Here is a 6594-nt window from a genome sequence, read left to right on the forward strand (position 1 = left end):
ACCCTCCTTTTGCGTCTGTCACTACGCCCAGCAATCGCGAGTTTGAAGCTTGTCACAGTCATTCAATCATTGAATCCTTCTCAGAATACCACAGACAAGGTTTAGACTTTCCGGATTCTCTTGAATGCCGCCATCAATCTAGCTTACACCACGAAGATTCTGATTAAGAGATCTAAGAGATACTCATTTAATCTAAGGTAGAACGGAAGTGGTTGTCAGGCACGCGTTCATAAGGAATGATGATGATTGTCACGTTCATCACATTCAGGTTGAAGTGCAAATGAATATCTTAGAAGCGAAATAAGATGAATTGAATAGAAAAACAGTAGTACTTTGCATTAATCTTTGAGGAACAGCAGAGCTCCACACCTTAATCTATGGAGTGTAGAAACTCTACCGTTGAAAATACATAAGTGAAAGGTCCAGGCATGGCCGAGTGGCCAGCCCCCAAAACGTGATCACAGGATCAAAAATACAATCCAGATATGATCAAAAGATTTCTAATACAATAGTAAAAGGTCCTATTTATAATAAACTAGTCACTAGGGTTTACAGAAGTAAGTAATTGATGCATAAATCCACTTCCGGGGCCCACTTAGTGTGTGCTTGGGCTGAGCTTGAAGTCTACACATGGAGAGGTCATTCTTGGAGTTGAACGCCAGCTTTTGTGCCATTTTGGGCGTTGAACTCCACTTTGCAACTTGTTTCTGGTGCTGGACGCCAGAATTAGGCAGAGAGCTGGTGTTGAACGCCAGTTTGCGTCATCTGAACCGGGCAAAGTATGAACTATTATATATTTCTGGAAAGCTCTGGATGTCTACTTTCCAATGCAATTAGAAGCGCACTATTTTGAGTTCTGTAGCTCCAGAAAATCCATTTTGAGTGCAGGGAGGTCAGAATCGAACAGCATCAGTAGTCCTTCTTCAACCTCTGAATCTGATTTTTGCTCATGTCCCTCAATTTCAGCCAGAAAATACCTGAAATCACAGAAAAACACACAAACTCATAGTAAATTCCAGAAATGTGAATTTAACATAAAAACTAATGAAAACATCCCTAAATGTAGCTAGATTCTACTAAAAACATACTAAAAACAATGCCAAAAAGCGTATAAATTATCCGCTCATCAGCGTCCTTTCGCTTTCAGACCACCCACGCATATGCGTGGGTGATGCGTACGCGTCACATGGTTAATGCAGTTTTCACACACACGCGTTCCCTGCGTGCGCGCGTCACATCCCGTTTTTTATTCCTTTCTCTTTTTTTCTATCTTCCCTCCTTCTCTCTTTCTCCTTTATCCCTTTCTACTTATTCATCTCTTTAACTTCTCATCCTTCTTCACTTTCATTCTATTTTACTTAATTTATTTGCATATTTTTCTTCATTGCATTTTAATTTTGTGCATATTTTTTTTAGTTTCTTTTCTAAATTTATTCTCCTAGTTCAGTATGATGATTCTTGAACACAGCTATTTTATGAGTCTTGGCCGTGGCCCTAAGCACTTTATTTTCCAGTATTACCACCGGATACATAAATGCCACAGACACATAATTGGGTGAACCTTTTCAGATTGTGACTCAGCTTTGCTAAAGTCCCCAATTAGAGGTGTCCAGGGTTCTTAAGCACACTCTTTTTTTGCTTTGGACCTTGACTTTAACCGCTCAGTCTCAAGTTTTCACATGACACCTACACGCCACAAGCACATGGTTAGGGACAGCTTGGTTTAGCCGCTTAGACCAGGATTTTATTCCTTTAGGCCCTCCTATCCACTGATGCTCAAAGCCTTGGGATCCTTTTTATTTGCCCTTGCCTTTTGGTTTTAAGGGTTATTGGCTTTTTGCTCTTGCCTCTTGGTTTTAAGAGCTTTGGCTTTTTCTGCTAGCTTTTTCTTTTTCTATCTATTTTTTTTTCGCCTATATTATTTTTCTTTTTTTTCTGCAAGCTTTGTTCTTTGCTGCTTTTTCTTGCTTCAAGAATCATTTTTATGATTTTTCAGATTATCAAATAATATGTCTCCTTGTCGTCATTCTTTCAAGAGCCAACATATTTAACATTCTTAAACAACAACTTCAAAAGACATATGCACTGTTCAAGCATTCATTCAGAAAATAAGAAGCATTGTCACCACATCAATATAATTAAACTAAGTTCAAGGATAAATTCAAAACTCATGTACTTCTTGTTCTTTTGAATTAAAACATTTTTCATTTAAGAGAGGTGATGGATTCATAGGACATTCATAACTTTAAGGCATAGTTACTAACTACTAATGATCATGTAATGAAGACACAAAACATAGATAAGCACTTTAACATAGAGAAAACGAAAACAGAGAATGTAAGAACAAGGAATGAGTCCACCTTAGTGATGGTGGCATTTTCTTCTTGAGGAACCAATGATGTCCTTGAGCTCTTCTATGTCTCTTCCTTGTCTTTGTTGCTCCTCCCTCATTGCTTTTTGATCTTCTCTGATTTCATGAAGGATGATGGAGTGCTCTTGATGTTCCACCCTTAGTTGTCCCATGTTGGAACTTAATTCTCCTATAGGGAGGTGTTGATTTGCTCCCAATAATTTTGTGGAGGAAAATGCATTTGAGGAATCTCCGGGATCTCATGGTGATGAGCTTCCTGCGCCTCTTGAGCTCCATGAATGGGCTCTCTTGCTTGCTCCATCCTTTTCTCAGTGATGGGCTTGTGAGATGAATCTTTCCATCTTCCATGGCTCAGAGGTGGAAGTAATTGTCTTCCCTTTCCTCTTTCTTGAGGTTTCTCTGGCCTTAGGTGCCATTAATGGTTATGGAAAAACAAAAAAAAAGCTATGATTTTACCACACCAAACTTAGAATGTTGCTCGCCCTCGAGCAAAAGAAGAAAGAATAGAAGAAGAAGAAGAAGAAGATATGGAGGAGATAAAGGGATATGTGTATTCGGCCATATAGGTGGGATTGGGTAGGAAAGAGATGTTGAATTTTGAAGGTAGGTGGGTGTATGGATGTGAGTGGTAAATGGAAAACAGAAGGGATGACCATGAATGGAGAGAGAGAGGGTGAGAAGAAGTGAGTGGAGGTAGGTGGGGATCCTGTGGGGATCCTGTGGGGTCCACAGATCCTGAGGTGATCCTGTGGGGTCCACAGATCCTGAGGTGTTCAAGGATTTATAACCTTGCACCAAATTAGGCATGCAAAATGCCCTTGCACACAACTCTGGGCGTTCAGCACCAGATTGGTGGTTGTTCTGGGCGTTGAACGCCCATTTGTTGCCCATTTCTGGCGTTGAACGCCAGAACCATGCTTGTTCTGGGCGTTCAGCGCCAGCTCTTCTCCAGGGTGCATTTCTGGCGTTCAAACGCCCAGATGCTGCCCATTTCTGGCGTTCAGCGCCAGAACCATGCTCTATTCTGGCGTTGAACGCCCAAAACATGCTTCTTACTGGCGTTTAAACACCAGTAAGGTCTTCCTCCAGGGTGTGATTTTTTTTTCTGCTGTTTTTTATTCTGTTTTCAATTTTTTTGATTTATTTTGTGACTCCAGATGATCATGAACCTAATAAAACATGAAAACAATGAAAATTTAGATAAATAAACATTGGGTTGCCTCCCAACAAGCGCTTCTTTAATGTCAATAGCTTGACAGTGGGCTCTCATGGAGCCTCACAGATGTGCAGAGCTTTGCTGAGACCTCCCAACACCAAACTTAGAGTTTGGATATGGGGGTTTGACACCAAACTTAGAGTTTGGTTGTGGCCTCCCAACACCAAACTTAGAGTTTGACTGTGGGGGCTTTGTTTGACTCTACTTTGAGAGAAGCTTTTTATGCTTCCTCTCCATGGATGCAGAGAGAGATCCTTGAGTTGTAAACACAAGGTTGTCCTCATTTATTTGAAGGATCAATTCTCCTCTGTCCACATCAATCACAGCTCTTGCTGTGGCTAGGAAAGGTCTTCCTAGGATGATGGATTCATCCTCATCCTTCCCAGTATCTAGGACTATGAAATCAGCAGGGATGTAAAGGCCTTCAACCTTTACTAACACGTCCTCTACTTGTCCATAAGCCTGTTTTCTTGAATTGTCTGCCATCTCTAATGAGATTTTAGCAGCTTGCACCCCAAAGATTCCCAGTTTCTCTATTACAGAGCGGGGCATGAGGTTTATCCCTGAACCAAGGTCACACAGAGCCTTAAAGATCATGGTGCCTATGGTACAAGGTATTAAGAACTTTCCAGGATCCTGTTTCTTCTGAGGCAATGTCAGTTGATCCAGATCACTTAGTTCATTGGTGAACAAGGGAGGTTCATCTTCCCAAGTTTCAATGCCAAATAATTTGGCATTCAGCTTCATGATTGCACCAAGGTACTTGTTGACTTGCTCCTCAGTAACATCCTCATTCTCTTCAGAAGAGGAATACTCATCAGAGCTCATGAATGGCATAAGGAGGTTCAATGGAATCTCTATGGTCTCTAGATGAGTCTCAGATTCCTTAGGTTCCTCAGAGGGAAGCTCCTTATTGATCACTGGGCGTCCAAGGAGGTCTTCCTCACTGGGATTCACGTCCTCTCCCACCCTTACAGGTTCGGCCATGGTGATCAATTCAATGGCCTTGCACTCTCCTTTTGGATTTTCTTCTGTATTGCTTGGGAGAGTACTAGGAGGAATTTCAGTGATCCTTTTACTCAGCTGGCCCACTTGTGCTTCTAAATTTTTAATGGAGGATCTTGTTTCATTCATGAAACTCACAGTGGCCTTAGATAGATCAGAGACTAAGTTTGCTAGATTAGAAGTATTTTGTTCAGAGTTCTCTGTCAGTTGCTGAGTGGATGATGGAAAAGGTTTACTATTGTTAAACCTGTATCTTCCACCATTATTAAAGCCTTGTTGAGGCTTTTGTTGATCCTTCCATGAGAGATTTGGATGATTTTTCCATGATGGATTATAGGTGTTTCCATAAGGTTCACCTAAGTAATTCACCTCTGCTATTGCAGGGTTCTCAGGATCATAAGCTTCTTCTTCAGAAGATGCCTCTTGAGTACTGTTGGATGCAGCTTGCATTCCATTCAAACTCTGAGAAATCATATTGACTTGCTGAGTCAATATTTTATTCTGAGCCAGTATGGCATTCAAAGTATCAATTTCAAGAACTCCCTTCTTCATAGGTGTCCCATTACTCACAAGATTCCTCTCCGAAGTGTACATAAACTGGTTATTAGCAACCATGTCAATGAGTTCTTGAGCTTCTGCAGGCGTTTTCTTTAGGTGAATGGATCCACCTGCAGAAGTATCCAATGACATCTTTGATAGCTTAGATAAACCATCATAGAATATATCCAAGATGGTCCATTCTGAAAGCATGTCAGAAGGACACTTTTTGGTCAGCTGCTTGTATCTTTCCCAAGCTTCATAGAGGGATTCACCTTCTTTCTGTCTGAAGGTTTGAACATCCACTCTAAGCTTGCTCAGCTTTTGAGGAGGAAAGAACTTGGCTAAGAAAGCCGTGACCAGCTTGTCCCAAGAGTTCAGGCTATCTCTGGGTTGAGAATCCAACCACACTCTAGCTCTATCTCTTACAGCAAAAGGGAAAAGCATGAGCCTGTAGACTTCAGGATCTACTCCATTGGTCTTAACAGTATCACATATCTGCAAGAATTCAGTTAAGAACTGAAAAGGATCTTCAGATGGAAGTCCATGAAACTTGCAGTTCTGCTGCATCAGAGAAACTAGCTGAGGTTTCAGCTAAAAATTGTTTGCTCCAATGGCAGTGATGGCTTCTTCCATGTAAATTGGAATTAGGTGCAGTAAAGTCACCAAGCATCCTCCTTGCATTATTGTTGTTGGGTTCGGCTGCCATCTCCTTTACTTGTTCGAAATTTTCAATAAGGTTGTCTCTGGATTGTTGTAATTTAGCTTCTCTTAGTTTTCTCTTCAGAGTCCTTTCAGGTTCTGGATTAGCTTCAACATGAATGCCTTTTTCTTTGTCCCTGCTCATAAGAAAGAGAAGAGAAAAAGAAAAGAAGAGGAATCATCTATGTCACAGTAAAGAGGTTCCTTATTGTTAGTAGAAGAAGAAAAGAAGAGAATAAATTCGAACACAGATAGAAGAGGGGGTTCGAATTTGGTGAGTGATGTGAGGAAGAGATGTTAGTAGATGAATAAATAAATAGAATAAGATGAGAGAGGGAGAGGATTTTCGAAAATAATTTTTAAAAAAAGTTAGTAAATTTTTTTGAACATTAAAATAAAAAATTAAAATAATTAGTTAATTGAAAAGAAATTTTGAAAAAGAGAGAAGATATTTTCGAAAATTAGAGAGAGAGAGTTAGTTAGGTGGTTTGAAAAAGATAAGAAACAAACAAAAAGTTCGTTAGTTAGTTGAAACAAGTTTTAAAAATCAATTTTTGAAAAGATAAGAAGATAAGAAGTTAGAGAAGATATTTTAAAAATCAAATTTTGAAAAAGATAAGATAGGGAGATCTTTTTGAAAAGATATGATTGAAATTGGTTTTGAAAAAGATTTGATTTTTTTTTAAATCACAATTAATGACTTGATTCACAAGAAATCACAAGATATGATTCTAGAACTTAAAGTTTGAATCTTTCTTAACAA

The 6594-nt window shown here is 39.6% G+C and overlaps 1 non-coding gene across 1 annotated transcript; it reads left to right on the forward strand.

The window, feature by feature from the left end:
* The first annotated feature begins 5336 nt into the window (after positions 1-5336).
* On the forward strand, positions 5337-5444 carry LOC112739405 (small nucleolar RNA R71). Its single transcript, XR_003170342.1, has one exon. It is a non-coding gene; the product is annotated as a small nucleolar RNA R71 (small nucleolar RNA).
* The last annotated feature ends 1150 nt before the right edge of the window (positions 5445-6594 follow it).

This window comes from Arachis hypogaea, chromosome 13, assembly GCF_003086295.3.
Source record: "Arachis hypogaea cultivar Tifrunner chromosome 13, arahy.Tifrunner.gnm2.J5K5, whole genome shotgun sequence".
NCBI classification, from domain to species: domain Eukaryota; kingdom Viridiplantae; phylum Streptophyta; class Magnoliopsida; order Fabales; family Fabaceae; genus Arachis; species Arachis hypogaea.